Source organism: Musca autumnalis, unplaced genomic scaffold, assembly GCF_047663935.1.
Source record: "Musca autumnalis isolate F117 unplaced genomic scaffold, ASM4766393v1 scaffold_4, whole genome shotgun sequence".
In the NCBI taxonomy this organism is placed as follows: Eukaryota; Metazoa; Arthropoda; class Insecta; order Diptera; family Muscidae; genus Musca; species Musca autumnalis.
In genome coordinates, this window is record NW_027411977.1 from 20,431,140 (window position 1) to 20,448,886 (window position 17,747).

The 17,747-nt window shown below is 39.4% G+C and overlaps 1 protein-coding gene across 4 annotated transcripts in view; it reads left to right on the forward strand.

Annotated features, from left to right (window-relative positions):
* Tsp66E (Tetraspanin 66E) overlaps positions 1–17,747 on the forward strand; it is a 193,696-nt gene that overhangs the window by 107,117 nt on the left and 68,832 nt on the right. For all 4 annotated transcript variants that reach the window (XM_073985788.1, XM_073985785.1, XM_073985786.1 and 1 more), the window contains exon 4: positions 8,929–8,952. The gene's annotated coding sequence lies outside the window, so the exon portion shown is untranslated. The remainder of the gene's footprint in view (positions 1–8,928; positions 8,953–17,747) is intronic.

Genomic DNA, 17,747 nt, shown 5'->3' on the forward strand with positions numbered 1-17,747 from the left:
ACTGATTCCAATAGAGACTTTTTATGCACATAAGTTCATTGTCTTGCATTCCTATATCATGTAATATTTCCATTAATTTATCGTGTTTGACGGTATCGAAAGCTTTCTCGTAGTCAATAAAACACATGAATACATCCTTCTGGGCATCCCTACATTTTTGTGTTATAATTTGGATGCAATATAGTGCTTCTCTTGTACCCATTCCTTCTTTAAACCCAAATTGGGTATTTCCCATGTGTGCTTCACATATTTTGTATATTCTACTATGAATAATCTTTAGAAATATCTTCAAGGCATGACTCATTAAGCTAATGAGTCTGAAGTCACTGCATTGTTTTGCATTATTTTTCTTGGGTATTGCGATGTAGGTTGATTTTAGCCATTCTTGTGGATAGTTTCCAGTGTTGTATATGTAATTAAAAAGGTTGACTAGTAGGTGTATATTGCTGGAATCAATAAGTTTCAGTAATTCTGATGGGATTTCGTCCGGTCCTGTTGCCTTTCTGTCTTTCAATGATTTTATAGCGCGTTCTACTTCGCTCTGCGTTATAGGCGTCCCTCTTCTTGGAATTTCCGAATCATCCTCATAAGATGATCGTTCGCTATCAGTAAAAAGATTGGTAATATATTCCTCCCATATATGCTTCCTTCCCTCCAAGTCAAATACAGCTTCATTGTTTTTGTTAATTAGGACTGGATTGGTTATTTTCTTTCCATATACTCCGGCGGCTTCCTTTAGCTTCTTGTGGAGGTTAAAATCATCGTGTATACTTTGTAGAAATTCAATTTCCTGGCATTTGGCATTCAAATTCGCATTTTTGGCTGTTCGGGTCGCAGATCGTATCTCCTTATTTATCTCCCAGTATTTTTCATAGTTTTTATTTCTGTATTTGCTTCGCTCATTCCATAGTTCTCGAATCTCGTCGGTAATCCATTCTTCTGTTCTTGATGATGTTCGCTTTCCCAGAGTGTTCTTTGCAGTCGTGTTTATAACATCTTTCAACTTGTTCCACAATTCGTGCATATTTTCTTCATTCAACTGTTGTAGTTGTCCATTTATATTGTTTTGCAGCTCATGTTTAGTTGCCGAGTCTTTAAGTTTTTCAATATTCATTTTATTTTGGGGCTGTTTTGTCCGATTTGATGCGAGCTTAATTCGTATATTTGCAACGAGTAAGTTGTGATCCGATGGCACATCTGCTCCTGGGTAGGTCGAACATTTTGTAACACTGGAGAAATATCTTTTATTTATTATTATGTAGTCTATTTGGTTTCTCACAAGTTGGTTTTCATTGTCCTGTGGGGATTTCCATGTGTATAACCGTCTGGGATGTAGGGGAAAACACGTATTGGTCACTTTCATACAATATTCCTGACAAAATTGCACTAGTCTGTCTCCTCTATCATTTCGTTCGCCTAGGCCATATTTTCCCGTAATATTTTCAACTTCTTGGTTTCCGACCTTGGCATTAAAGTCGCCTTGTATTATTGTTATTTCGTGTTTTTTTGTCATCTTTAGTAACTGCGCAATATCATTATAAAATTCTTCGACTTCATTCAAATTTGCATCTCCAGTGGGAGCATAGACTTGTATGATATTAAAATTTAGCGGTTTTCCGCTTATTTTTAACAACATTGTCCTGTCTGACTTTGGAACGAATCCCGTGACACAGGCCGCTATATGATTTTTAACAATAATAGATACTCCTCTTCTGTGAGCACCCTCCTGGTTTCCTGAATGATAGACCGTCATATTTTCTGATCTGAAATCACCGCATTCCGTCCACCATGTTTCGCTGACACCTAAGATATCAATTTGGAGTCGGTTCATCTCGCTTATTGTGTTATGAAGTTTTCCACTTTCGTAAAGACTTCTCACATTCCAAGTTCCAATTACAAGTTTTTGTTTAGTTTTACCTCCGGGGATTCTTAGCACCCTCTGATTGCCGGAGACTGAGGGCCGTTTGTTTTGCGTTGTATTGTTCATGTTTTGTACGATTTTCAAGGGATTATACATCAGTGGTTTCCCCTTGCCTTCTGATGGGTTTATAGTTTCCTTCTATATTTCAGCCGCTCCACTGGAGTACAGACGCTGCTTGCTGCCGCCGAATCTCGATCAGACGCTGCCTTTTTCCTTTTTTTTTTGGTTCGCCCCGCATATTTTATTTTTGCGATACCCGTCATATCTGATGAGCGTTCCCCTATCCACCACCTGGGGAGGCGTCCGATGGGAGAAAACAAGGAGGGAAAAAAACTGCCTGCATTGGTATGCTCCAATTATATCGTTGACCATAGGCTTTAGTCGTTCGCACAATATCCCTGACACTATCTTGTAGGCGATAGGGAGAAGAATTGTGCCTCTCTAGTTGGAGCATACAGAGTTATCTCCTTTCATGTGGACGGGACACAGAACGCTCAGGTTCCAATCGTCGGGTACGCGTTCTTCTTGCCAGATGGTGCTAACTAACTGATGCATACACCTTATCAGCGTGTCGCCTCCGGTTTTGAACAGTCGCCTGGTAGGACATCGGCTCCTGCTGCCTTATTATTCTTCAGCCGGTTTATTGTTGTCTTTACCTCATCTTGACCGGGGGTAAACATTCAATACCATCTTTTGGGATTGGATCTGTGGTAACAGTTTTCCAACAGTTTGGAAAATACTTTTTCCATATCCTGAGAACCCTATCTGTATCAGTTACCAAATTACCTTGCTGGTGTCTACAGGGGGGTGTGCCTGTACCAAAACCATAAGCTTGATATTTCACTCTTTTGTAGAATTTTCGGAATTCTTTCTGGCTCCCGCATTTCTAGATTTTTCACACCCCCGCTTTTCCATCTCTCTCTTTTCCTGTGGAAAATATGTTTCTGCTTTTCTCCCGATACCTCTCTCCTGCGCTACGTGTTGTTACTGATTGTAGGGTAGCCGTAGATGTATGTCGTATTTTTCTCTTTGGTAGCAGCACGACACTCCTGGTCATACCATGGATTCCTTGGTGGAGGTCTCTGGTCACGGTCAAATGGCACATTTTTTAGGTTTTCACTATTTTTCTTGGAAACCCCAAGTCCTATCGAAGTGGGGATAAAGAAAATGTTGAAGCTGTGCAAATTCTCTAGGGGATTGACCGTTATGATTTGTTTCAAGGTTTTACCATTTTTGAGATATAGAAGTTCAGGTCACATTTCTAGGTTTTCACGATTTGCTTGTAAACGTTAGGTCCATTCGAAATGGGACTAGAGAAAATCTTATAGCTGTGAAAATTCTCTACAAAAGTGGCTTCCGTAATTTTTTTTCTAGGTTGTGCCATTATAGAGATATATAAGTTTAAGTTGGGAAATTGCAGTCAACACATTGTTTTATAAGGAGACGATACAATTAGTGAATTGTCCCAATTTGAATTTCCATATCTCAAAATATCGTAAAGAACAATCTTGCAGAGAATTTTCTCTGCAATTCTTTCTTACAATATTTTCTCTAATCCCATTTTGATATGACTTGCGGTTTCCAAGCAAAATCTTGAAAACCCTAAGAAAACTCTAATTTATTTAAAAAGCGTTCCAGCAATTTTTTTATTTTTATCCTATCTATGAACATTGTAGTTGCAGAATCCGCAAAAACTTCCCAGGTGTAAGCTCCTTGCATTTAAAGTAGATTCAAGAGCACCGTGGCATTCACGGGGGTAAAGCTGGAGACCAGATGTTTTAACCTCCGACCAACCACAAATCAGCAACCAAACTCATGCTTGCGTCATGGCACCTATAATACGGTGCGTAACCTTTTGGTGTTGTTGTAATGCCTTTCCCAATCCATCTTATTTCCTGTATGGCAGTTATATCGGCCTTCTACTATACAATACAATACATCTGCCAATGCGGGAGATGGTGCAGTCTATCTCTATATCATGATCAGATCAGATCAAGGTCCTTAAAACGTTTAAGGGGGTTGTTAACTTTTGTTATTGGGTTTGGTTTTCTTTTTCTTTGTTTTTTGTGCCTAGTATGTTGCTTTTTGGAGGGATGTGTTACTAGCCCAACCCAAGTTTTTAACGGTTTTTATGGGCGAACACGCGGCACATGTTAGCTCACTATCTTCAAAGGGTGGTAAAGGCAGCTCGCCAGGTAACACCACGGGGAAATCAGTGTCCATTTGCGATGAAAGAGGGACCATGATGAGTCCTGGGCTTTGCCATGGGCCAGGGCCGTTGCTTGGTATCTTTCATCCCCTACATTACTGGTATAGAATCTATACTATAGATGTTGGTTAAACATTTAAATATGACTATGTATATTTGTTCCTTATTAAACTAATGATCGCATTTGATTTATGCTTAACAATTAAAACCGAAATATTCTCAACACTTTCTACTTTCGACTCTTTTTCTGACATTTGTTATTCACCACCTTCGCATGCTGTTTGATACTTGGCATTTGAATACAAGTTTCTTATTAAACAAATTATTCTCATGTAAGCAATTGGTATGGACCATTGTTACAAGAGATACAGGCGGTCTTCGTTAAGAATTAGAAACAACAATAAACAAAAGCCCATACTATTTATATGTATCCTAAGCATACGAGGGGAAATTATGAAAACCTAAAACAAAAGATTACTTTCTATTTTGTTTCTTTTTTTTTCTTTGTTACCAACAAAAAAACGCTCAAAAACAATTGACTTCTATTAGACGGAAATTTCATTTGAACAATTGTTTGGTAATAGCAACGGCTATGTAGCGAATGCTGTTGTTGTTGCTGCAACAACAACAACATTCTTTGGTGAGTTCAACAGCAACAGAGTAATAATTAAAAAATGTTGAATAAATAGCAACTGGTTAAGTAGAGATGAAGTGGGTGTGCTATTGGAGGGGCGGGAGTAAAAGGCATAGCAAGTTTGCCTTTTTTTCTTCTCGTTGTTACTCGAGGCAAAAATTACCAAGAATTTGCTATGACAAACTTGAAAAATACTTCCAATTTCTTTTTATCTGTATTTACCCATTTTTTTATATTGGCAAACAATAAACAATTTCTTGTTGGGTTATTACGTTTTAAAAATGTTTTGGGATCGAGTTTAAAATTTAAAGGTTTTCCTTTAGTCTAGTTTAAAGAGATTTAGGAATACTAGGGGTATCATATTTAGTTTTTAGCAGCCGCGATGGTACGAAATAAATATTAACTCCCCATTAACAAATAACGGGTTTATGTAGTACTTGTTGTTAGCCGTTACTACTTACAAAACAACCTATTCACCAATTATTTTAACAGGGAGATGTTGCACAAAAAAGGGGAAGTTTTTGCGGAACAGCAATGTTCATAGATGAAAAAAAATCAAATAACAAAAAAATTCGCCGGAGCGCTTTTTATATAAATCACGGTCAAAGTTCAGATTTTAAGGTTTTTTTCAGTTTTCAAAATGGAACTAATGAAAATATGTATAGTAGTAGTGAAATTTCTCTACAATATTGTGCTTTATGATATTTTCATAGGTTTTTCAATTTTTAGGACAATTCACTGACTGTACCGTCTCCTTATAAAACAATGTCATGACTGAAATTTCCCAACTTAATGGAATATATCTCAGAAATGGTACAACCTAGGAAAAAATTGCGAAAGCCAATCTTGTGGAAAACTTTTTAAGCTATAAGATTTTCTCCAGTGCCATTTCGATAAGTCTTACCGTTTTCAAGCAAATCGTGACAACCTAACAAAAAACCTTAAAATGTGACCTGAACTTGTACGGTTTCCAAGCAAAATCGCGAAAACCTAAAATGAACCTAAAAATGTGAACATTGACCGCGATGTATTTAAAAATACCTCCAGCGATTTTTTCTTATTTTTGAATTTTCTCGTCCATGAACATTGCTGTTTCAGAATCTGTAAAAACATCACAGGTGTAAGTGGTTTTATTTAAAGTTAGTTAATGCGCACCGTACAAGACATTCTTTATATGGAGGCGATATAGTCAGTGGAATGTCCCAATTTGAACTTCTATATCTCAACAAGCCAATGTGAAGTGAAACTTTCACCTACGGACAGATCGAATGTATTTAAGGTCTCTTTGACCCTTTTTGGACATTTGAACTTGCCGACAAAAATGTTGATTAGGAATTAACTGTGCATAAGGAATGTGGATTATTAATTAACCTTTGTGGGGGTACCCTTAGGGAGGACCGATATGGACCATTTTAGAAGTTATACTAAATTTTGACAAAATATTAGGAGGTCCAAAGTTTGGACCAAATTGGTTGCCCCATTCAACTGATACTGTCCTAGCATTTTATTGACATTTTTTCAATATTGGGGAGAAGAACCGGACGAAAGTTGTGGACCGGTATTGCCCCATGAAACTAAGTTTGGATATAATATGACAAAGACCAAATGTTGGACCAAATCGGTTGAACAGTTTGAATGTTATCGTGCTCTCCGACCGCCACATATGGTGACATAGGGGTTTTTACACGTTTCGGGCTGTTTTCCCAAGAAATATGGACTTGCCACTGAAAAAACTTTTACCGCCGTAGTGGAGGTAGCGAATGCAAATCGCTTCAACAAAAACCAAAGTGATTCGAGAGTAGGTATTAAAGTGAACTTATCCGAAATTTTTGTGTGGGAGGTACCAGAAGGAGTAGACAAATATAGTCCATATTCGAACCTGATCTATATCTGGTAGATATATTAGGATGTGCAGAGTATGGATTACATCGGTCCCTCTCTTCAAGAGTTTCGTGCGCACACTTTTTCCGAACATTTTTGAACTTTTGGGAGGGAGGTACCTGAAGGAGTGGACGGATATGGTATATCTTCGAACTTTGCACCTTTCAGGCGAGTTGCTCAGGAAGTATGGACTGATGAAACTTGTTTCGTCGTATGGGGGACAGTAAAAACAAGTTGTTACAACAAAAATCAAAGTGATTCGAGAGCAGGTCCTAAACTGAACTTTTCCGAAGTTTCGTGTGGGAGGTACCCGAAGGAGTGGACCAATTGAGTCCGTATTGGAACCTCATTTAAGTCTGGTACAAATTTCACTATGTGCAAAGTATGGGCCAAGTCGGTTACTCCCTTGCGCACAAATTTTCCGAACATTTTCGAACTTTTGTGGGGCAGGTACCGGAAGGAGTGGACCGATATAACCCATCTTCGAACTTACACTAAGTTTGGACCAAATCGGTTCATCCGTTCGAGAGTTATTGTGAGCTCCAGCCAGCCATACATACAGACGAACGGACAATGCCAAATCAACTCCAAATTGTCTGAAACACATTTCGTCCAAACATACTTGGGGTCTAAAACCATTATTTCTATGAGGCACATTTCGCCCGCTGAAGGTATAATGACGGGTTGCCAGGACACGACATTTATCAGACCGGGAGGTGATGTCAGGCGAACTGTGGCAATCTCCTCTTATCCTCGTAGGAGCGTCTTCGTTCACCGTGTGGAAATGTGTGAAGCTATCAATTTGCTCGGTGTGTGCTGTACTCCTCTAGTCATTGCCTAGGGCAGAACGTCAAAGCTCATGGTGAGCATTGTAGCACCAGACGGCCTCCAAAAGTAAAATAATGTCGTGCGACTAAGACCAGAGCAGTCTCGGAAGTGCATCTATTCCATACACCCATCTTGTCGATGTTCACATATGGTGTATGCAGATCCGGCAAGCGAAACAGAACCATGGACCGGGGTACTTTTCCATCCCGGCGCCGACCAAAATAGCTCCCCGATATATATGTATATCCGATCCCATGGTGAAAAAAATATACGATAAAAATACAGTTAATTGTTGAGGTGACGACCACTAGTCGAAGATTCCTCCGAGTAACAAATGGCTAAAAACTACACTGCAAAGTGTTTCAAAAATCGATTTTCCTGGCCAAAAACCCCAATTTTTTTTGTCGCCACCGATTGTTAATTTCTATATAGAATTCGATTGTAAACACGTTGAAACTAAGGAAACCAAAAAATTGGGTCACAATATTGGAAGTTGTGGGCGTGGCGTGCCCCTAAATACTACAATTGTTTCGCAATTTTGGAAAATACGTAATTTTTGCACATTTCTGGAGAAAGGAATAGCTATTTCTCAAAAAACTGTAACACATATTGTGTTTTTTTTTTGTTAGGTAGGCAGGACTGTTGTCTTTAAGACCCGTTTCAACAAATTACCCTAGCGTTTACACGAAGCGAACTACATACTTTATTTTTCCCCAGGTAGTAAATTTTTGTGAAGTTCCAAATTTAGTGGAGTAGAACTTTTAGGGAACAGCTTAGAACAATGTTCCGTTTTCCCAGAATGATGCCCGAGAGTGTCTTCTTCCAGCTCATATATACTTTTGTACACGCCCCGTTCCGTCCGTTTAAGACTTTTTTTTAATTTTTTGAAATAACATGGGTAATGATTTTTGTTTTTTCCATACCATTCCTCATATAAATTACAGCATTTTTTAAACAAATAGACATTTTTTAATATATGTGGTTTTAAAAGAGTTTTATGAAAACCCACAGAGTATTTTTTTATTTTGGAAAAATTGTTTGAAAAAATTTTTTTCCAAAAAAAATAAATATTTTTGATTGTTTTTATTTTTATGGTTTGCTTATTGGTGTTTGACCTTTTTTAAAAAGTTAGAACTTATAAAAAAAAACTCAAAAATACTTATATTTTGATGCAAAATATGAAAAAAACTCATTTTTTACTTTGACCTGAATTCCTGCAACTAATAGACCAAATTAGAATGTTTTTAATGCATAGGAAACCATTCTGTTATCTGTCAAACAAAAAAATATGAAAATATCTCTATCCGTTCAATAGTTATAGAGTTTTGACCTGGAAAAAACGATTCTGAACCACTGTGCGCTGGAAATTTCAAAAACATATTTTGTCATTAATTACGTTATTATTTATTTCGTAATATGAATTATTTACAAATATTTTTTTTTTCTATTTTCCAGATTTGCATGCTGCTCAATTTGAAGGTAATTATCAATAAATTACATTTGAATATGAATATTATCTGAACAAGTTTTCAAACATCATAGCAATTTTTTATGTAATTTATTCTTGTTGTTAAAACTCTCCCTGATATTGGTTTTCCACACATTTCCGATAAAACACAAATATTTGTTAAATGATAAGATATCAAGACTAAGATATTTCCAAGAATATCAGAAAGGAAGTCTTGTAAAACTTTTTGTAATGGAGGGTAGCATCATTTGAGAGGTAGGGGAAGAACACACAGAAAGATATTGCAAAAACAATATTTCCCCATTTAACAACAAATTAATTATTACACTTTTCTTCTTCTTCATGGCAAGCCCAGGGAAACACTTCAAACCAAACAAAAAATAAAATAAACACCAACCAACAAAAATTACTCTAAAAATATTATCCACTCTACGTTCTATTCTGCTGACACCTTTAACGAAGAAAAGGTTTGTTTTTTAGCAATTCTACGCTAAAAACCTACATTCACTTTTAATTCGACTACATTTGGCCTAATTATGGCAAAAAAAAAACTCAACCAAACAAACAAGCCATTGAACACTCCGAACTCCAAGTAAAGGCGGAAATATCAATGAAAATAAAAAAACCTGAGAAAAAGAAAGAAATTCGAAACCAACTGCGCTCAACACAGAATAGCAGACAGACAAATGGTGGAGAAATAAGCAGACAGACAAACAATTATTATTAGTCATTACTTGAGTTGGTGTAAAATATCAATGGCGCATTGTCATCAACGTTGTAGTTTTTACCCACCGCCAACCAAACCAACAGAACCCACAACTTGTGCCAGAAATCATGCCATATTTAATAAATTGTGCTGCGGTGGTGTTAGTTATCTTCGGTGTTCTGTAAACCTAACCAATTCACCTCAACTAGCATTCGTTGTTGTTGTCATACAACGCAGGTGTCTTTTTCTGGTTTCTGTGGTCTCTTAAAGTTGTAATTGATTCTCGTGAATCGATTGATATTACCACTTATAAGCATTTATATTTCTGAGACAGATGTTCATTGTCGAATGTAATTGCAGGGACGACTTGTTACATAGACGATTTAGAGTTGTTTTATAGAGAATGGGTCTGTAGAAGCACCCATTCTTTCAGAACGGGACTATAGAAGAACCCTTTCTTTCAAAGAGGGACGGTAGAAGCACCCTTTCGTTCAGAAAGGGACTATAGAAGAACCCTTTCTTTAAAAAAGAACTATAAAAGCAACCTTTCTTTCAGAAAGGGACTACGGAAGCCCCCTTTCTTTCAGAAAGGGACTACGGAAGCCCCCTTTCTTTCAGAAAGGGACTACGGAAGCCCCCTTTCTTTCAGAAAGGGACTACGGAAGCCCCCTTTCTTTCAGAAAGGGACTACGGAAGCCCCTTTTCTTTCAGAAAGGGACTACAGAAGCCCCCTTTCTTTCAGAAAGGGACTACGGAAGCCCCCTTTCTTTCAGAAAGGGACTACGGAAGCCCCCTTTCTTTCAGAAAGGGACTACGGAAGCCCCTTTTCTTTCAGAAAGGGACTACAGAAGCCCCCTTTCTTTCAGAAAGGGACTACGGAAGCCCTCTTTCTTTCAGAAAGGGACTACGGAAGCCCCCTTTCTTTCAGAAAGGGACTACGGAAGCCCCCTTTCTTTCAGAAAGGGACTATAGAAGCACCCTTTCTTTCAGAAAGGGACTATAGAAGCACCCTTTCTTTCAGAAAGGGACTATAAAAGCACCCTTTCTTTCAGAAAGGGACTATAGAAGCACCCTTTCTTTCAGAAAGGGACTATAGAAGCACCCTTTCTTTCAGAAAGGGACTATAGAAGCACCCTTTCTTTCAGAAAGGGACTATAGAAGCACCCTTTCTTTCAGAAAGGGACTATAGAAGCACCCTTTCTTTCAGAAAGGGACTATAGAAGCACCCTTTCTTTCAGAAAGGGACTATAGAAGCACCCTTTCTTTCAGAAAGGGACTATAGAAGCACCCTTTCTTTCAGAAAGGGACTATAGAAGCACCCTTTCTTTCAGAAAGGGACTATAGAAGCACCCTTTCTTTCAGAAAGGGACTATAGAAGCACCCTTTCTTTCAGAAAGGGACTATAGAAGCACCCTTTCTTTCAGAAAGGGACTATAGAAGCACCCTTTCTTTCAGAAAGGGACTATGGAAGCACCCTTTCTTTCAGAAAGGGACTATAGAAGCACCCTTTCTTTCAGAAAGGGACTATAGAAGCACCCTTTCTTTCAGAAAGGGACTATAGAAGCACCCTTTCTTTCAGAAAGGGACTATAGAAGCACCCTTTCTTTCAGAAAGGGGCTATAGAAGCACCCCTGCTTTCAGAAAGGAACTATAGAAGCACTCTTTCTTTCAGAAAGGGGCTATAGAAGCACCCCTTCTTTCAGAAAGGAACTATAGAAGCACTCTTTCTTTCAGAAAGGGGCTATAGAAGCACCCCTTCTTTCAGAAAGGAACTCTAGAAGCACCGCTTCTTTCATAAAGGGTCTATAGAAGCACCCTTTCTTTCAGAAAGGGTCTATAGAAGCACCCTTTCTTTCAGAAAGGGACTATAGAAGCACCCTTTCTTTCAGAAAGGGACTATAGAAGCACCCTTTCTTTCAGAAAGGGACTATGGAAGCACCCTTTCTTTCAGAAAGGGACTATGGAAGCACCCTTTCTTTCAGAAAGGGACTATAGAAGCACCCTTTCTTTCAGAAAGGGACTATAGAAGCACCCTTTCATTCAGAAAGGGACTATAGAAGCACCCTTTCATTCAGAAAGGGACTATAGAAGCACCCTTTCTTTCAGAAAGGGACTATAGAAGCACCCTTTCTTTCAGAAAGGGACTATAGAAGCACCCTTTCTTTCAGAAAGGGACTATAGAAGCACCCTTTCTTTCAGAAAGGGACTATAGAAGCACCCTTTCTTTCAGAAGGGGACTATAGAAGCACCCTTTCTTTCAGAAAGGGACTATAGAAGCACCCTTTCTTTCAGAAAGGGACTATAGAAGCACCCTTTCTTTCAGAAAGGGACTATAGAAGCACCCTTTCTTTCAGAAAGGGACTATAGATGCACCCTTTCTTTCAGAAAGGGACTATAGAAGCACCCTTTCTTTCAGAAAGGGACTATAGAAGCACCCTTTCTTTCAGAAAGGGACTATAGAAGCACCCTTTCTTTCAGAAAGGGACTATAGAAGCACCCTTTCTTTCAGAAAGGGACTATAGAAGCACCCTTTCTTTCAGAAAGGGACTATAGAAGCACCCTTTCATTCAGAAAGGGACTATAGAAGCACCCTTTCATTCAGAAAGGGACTATAGAAGCACCCTTTCTTTCAGAAAGGGACTATAGAAGCACCCTTTCTTTCAGAAAGGGACTATAGAAGCACCCTTTCTTTCAGAAAGGGACTATAGAAGCACCCTTTCTTTCAGAAAGGGGCTATAGAAGCACCCCTTCTTTCAGAAAGGGGCTATAGAAGCACCCTTTCTTTCAGAAAGGGAATATAGAAGCACCCTTTCTTTCAGAAAGGGAATATAGAAGCATCCTTTCTTTCAGAAAGGGACTATAGAAGCACCCTTTCTTTCAGAAAGGGACTATAGAAGCACCCTTTCATTCAGAAAGGGACTATAGAAGCACCCTTTCATTCAGAAAGGGACTATAGAAGCACCCTTTCTTTCAGAAAGGGACTATAGAAGCACCCTTTCTTTCAGAAAGGGACTATAGAAGCACCCTTTCTTTCAGAAAGGGACTATAGAAGCACCCTTTCTTTCAGAAAGGGACTATAGAAGCACCCATTCTTTCAGAAAGGGGCTATAGAAGCACCCTTTCTTTCAGAAAGGGAATATAGAAGCACCCTTTCTTTCAGAAAGGGAATATAGAAGCATCCTTTCTTTCAGAAAGGGACTATAGAAGCACCCTTTCTTTCAGAAAGGGACTATAGAAGCACCCTTTCTTTCAGAAAGGGACTATAGAAGCACCCTTTCTTTCAGAAAGGGACTATAGAAGCACCCTTTCTTTCAGAAAGGGACTATAGAAGCACCCCTTCTTTCATAAAGGGTCTATAGAAGCACCCTTTCTTTCAGAAAGGAACTATAGAAGCACCGCATCTTTCATAAAGGGACTATAGAAGCACCCTTTCTTTCAGAAAGGGACTATAGAAGCACCCTTTCTTTCAGAAAGGGACTATAGAAGCACCGCTTCTTTCAGAAAGGGACTATAGAAGCACCCTTTCTTTCAGAAAGGGAATATAGAAGCACCCTTTCTTTCAGAAAGGGACTATAGAAGCACCCTTTCTTTCAGAAAGGGACTATAGAAGCACTCTTTCTTTCAGAAAGGGACTATAGAAGCACCCTTTCTTTCAGAAAGGAACTATAGAAGCACTCTTTCTTTCAGAAAGGGGCTATAGAAGCACCCCTTCTTTCAGAAAGGAACTATAGAAGCACTCTTTCTTTCAGAAAGGGGCTATAGAAGCACCCCTTCTATCAGAAAGGAACTATAGAAGCACTCTTTCTTTCAGAAAGGGGCTATAGAAGCACCCCTTCTTTCAGAAAGGAACTATAGAAACACTCTTTCTTTCAGAAAGGGGCTATAGAAGCACTCTTTCTTTCAGAAAGGGGCTATAGAAGCACCCCTTCTTTCAGAAGGGAACTATAGAAGCACCGCTTCTTTCATAAAGGGTCTATAGAAGCACCGCTTCTTTCATAAAGGGTCTATAGAAGCACCCTTTCTTTCAGAAAGGGAACTATAGAAGCACCCTTTCTTTCAGAAAGGGACTATAGAAGCACCCTTTCTTTCAGAAAGGGACTATAGAAGCACCCTTTCTTTCAGAAAGGGACTATAGAAGCACCCTTTCTTTCAGAAAGGGACTATAGAAGCACCCTTTCTTTCAGAAAGGGACTATAGAAGCACCCTTTCTTTCAGAAAGGGACTATAGAAGCACCCTTTCTTTCAGAAAGGGACTATAGAAGCACCCTTTCTTTCAGAAAGGGACTATAGAAGCACCCTTTCTTTCAGAAAGGGACTATAGAAGCACCCTTTCTTTCAGAAAGGGACTATAGAAGCACCCTTTCTTTCAGAAAGGGACTATAGAAGCACCCTTTCATTCAGAAAGGGACTATAGAAGCACCCTTTCTTTCAGAAAGGGACTATAGAAGCACCCTTTCTTTCAGAAAGGGACTATAGAAGCACCCTTTCTTTCAGAAAGGGACTATAGAAGCACCCTTTCTTTCAGAAAGGGACTATAGAAGCACCCTTTCTTTCAGAAAGGGACTATAGAAGCACCCTTTCTTTCAGAAAGGGACTATAGAAGCACCCTTTCTTTCATAAAGGGACTATAGAAGCACCGCTTCTTTCATAAAGGGTCTATAGAAGCACCCTTTCTTTCAGAAAGGGAACTATAGAAGCACCCTTTCTTTCAGAAAGGGACTATAGAAGCACCCTTTCTTTCAGAAAGGGACTATAGAAGCACCCTTTCTTTCAGAAAGGGACTATAGAAGCACCCTTTCTTTCAGAAAGGGACTATAGAAGCACCCTTTCTTTCAGAAAGGGACTATAGAAGCACCCTTTCTTTCAGAAAGGGACTATAGAAGCACCCTTTCTTTCAGAAAGGGACTATAGAAGCACCCTTTCTTTCAGAAAGGGACTATAGAAGCACCCTTTCTTTCAGAAAGGGACTATAGAAGCACCCTTTCTTTCATAAAGGGACTATAGAAGCACCGCTTCTTTCATAAAGGGTCTATAGAAGCACCCTTTCTTTCAGAAAGGGAACTATAGAAGCACCCTTTCTTTCAGAAAGGGACTATAGAAGCACCCTTTCTTTCAGAAAGGGACTATAGAAGCACCCTTTCTTTCAGAAAGGGACTATAGAAGCACCCTTTCTTTCAGAAAGGGACTATAGAAGCACCCTTTCTTTCAGAAAGGGACTATAGAAGCACCCTTTCTTTCAGAAAGGGACTATAGAAGCACCCTTTCTTTCAGAAAGGGACTATAGAAGCACCCTTTCATTCAGAAAGGGACTATAGAAGCACCCTTTCTTTCAGAAAGGGACTATAGAAGCACCCTTTCTTTCAGAAAGGGACTATAGAAGCACCCTTTCTTTCAGAAAGGGGCTATAGAAGCACCCCTTCTTTCATAAAGGGGCTATAGAAGCACCCCTTCTTTCAGAAAGGGGCTATAGAAGCACCCTTTCTTTCATAAAGGGACTATAGAAGCACCCTTTCTTTCAGAAAGGGACTATAGAAGCACCCTTTCTTTCAGAAAGGGACTATAGAAGCACCCTTTCTTTCAGAAAAGGACTATAGAAGCACCCTTTCTTTCAGAAAGGGACTATAGAAGCACCCTTTCTTTCAGAAAGGGGCTATAGAAGCACCCCTTCTTTCAGAAGGGAACTATAGAAGCACCGCTTCTTTCAGAAAGGGACTATAGAAGCAACCCTTCTTTCAGAAGGGAACTTTAGAAGCACCGCTTCTTTCATAAAGGGACTATAGAAGCACCCTTTCTTTCAGAAAGGGACTATAGAAGCACCCTTTCTTTCAGAAAGGGACTATAGAAGCACCCTTTTTTTCAGAAAGGAACTATAGAAGCACTCTTTCTTTCAGAAAGGGGCTATAGAAGCACCCCTTCTTTCAGAAAGGAACTATAGAAACACTCTTTCTTTCAGAAAGGGGCTATAGAAGCACCCCTTCTTTCAGAAAGGAACTATAGAAGCACTCTTTCTTTCAGAAAGGGGCTATAGAAGCACCCCTTCTTTCATAAAGGGACTATAGAAGCACCCCTTCTTTCATAAAGGGTCTATAGAAGCACCCCTTCTTTCAGAAGGGAACTATAGAAGCACCGCTTCTTTCATAAAGGGACTATAGAAGCACCCTTTCTTTCAGAAAGGGACTATAGAAGCACCCTTTCTTTCAGAAAGAGACTATAGAAGCACCCTTTCTTTCAGAAAGGGACTATAGAAGCACCCTTTCTTTCAGAAAGGGACTATAGAAGCACCCTTTCTTTCAGAAAGGGACTATAGAAGCACCCTTTCTTTCAGAAAGGGACTATAGAAGCACCCTTTCTTTCAGAAAGGGACTATAGAAGCACCCTTTCTTTCAGAAAGGGACTATAGAAGCACCCTTTCTTTCAGAAAGGGACTATAGAAGCACCCTTTCTTTCAGAAAGGGACTATAGAAGCACCCTTTCTTTCAGAAAAGGACTATAGAAGCACCCTTTCTTTCAGAAAGGAACTATAGAAGCACCGCTTCTTTCATAAAGGGACTATAGAAGCACCCTTTCTTTCAGAAAGGGACTATAGAAGCACCCTTTCTTTCAGAAAGGGACTATAGAAGCACCGCTTCTTTCAGAAAGGGACTATAGAAGCACCCTTTCTTTCAGAAAGGGACTATAGAAGCACCCTTTCTTTCAGAAAGGAACTATAGAAGCACCCTTTCTTTCAGAAAGGAACTATAGAAGCACTCTTTCTTTCAGAAAGGGACTATAGAAGCACCCTTTCTTTCAGAAAGGGGCTATAGAAGCACCCCTTCTTTCAGAAAGGAACTATAGAAACACTCTTTCTTTCAGAAAGGGGCTATAGAAGCACTCTTTCTTTCAGAAAGGGGCTATAGAAGCACCCCTTCTTTCAGAAAGGGGCTATAGAAGCACTCTTTCTTTCAGAAAGGGGCTATAGAAGCAGCCCTTCTTTCAGAAGGGAACTATAGAAGCACCGCTTCTTTCATAAAGGGTCTATAGAAGCACCCTTTCTTTCAGAAAGGGAACTATAGAAGCACCCTTTCTTTCAGAAAGGGACTATAGAAGCACCCTTTCTTTCAGAAAGGGACTATAGAAGCACCCTTTCTTTCAGAAAGGGACTATAGAAGCACCCTTTCTTTCAGAAAGGGACTATAGAAGCACCCTTTCTTTCAGAAAGGGACTATAGAAGCACCCTTTCTTTCAGAAAGGGACTATAGAAGCACCCTTTCTTTCAGAAAGGGACTATAGAAGCACCCTTTCATTCAGAAAGGGACTATAGAAGCACCCTTTCTTTCAGAAAGGGACTATAGAAGCACCCTTTCTTTCAGAAAGGGACTATAGAAGCACCCTTTCTTTCAGAAAGGGGCTATAGAAGCACCCCTTCTTTCATAAAGGGGCTATAGAAGCACCCCTTCTTTCAGAAAGGGGCTATAGAAGCACCCTTTCTTTCATAAAGGGGCTATAGAAGCACCCTTTCTTTCAGAAAGGGACTATAGAAGCACCCTTTCTTTCAGAAAGGGACTATAGAAGCACCCTTTCTTTCAGAAAAGGACTATAGAAGCACCCTTTCTTTCAGAAAGGGACTATAGAAGCACCGCTTCTTTCAGAAAGGGACTATAGAAGCACCCCTTCTTTCAGAAGGGAACTATAGAAGCACCGCTTCTTTCATAAAGGGACTATAGAAGCACCCTTTCTTTCAGAAAGGGACTATAGAAGCACCCTTTCTTTCAGAAAGGGACTATAGAAGCACCCTTTTTTTCAGAAAGGAACTATAGAAGCACTCTTTCTTTCAGAAAGGGGCTATAGAAGCACCCCTTCTTTCAGAAAGGAACTATAGAAACACTCTTTCTTTCAGAAAGGGGCTATAGAAGCACCCCTTCTTTCAGAAAGGAACTATAGAAGCACTCTTTCTTTCAGAAAGGGGCTATAGAAGCACCCCTTCTTTCATAAAGGGACTATAGAAGCACCCCTTCTTTCATAAAGGGTCTATAGAAGCACCCCTTCTTTCAGAAGGGAACTATAGAAGCACCGCTTCTTTCATAAAGGGACTATAGAAGCACCCTTTCTTTCAGAAAGGGA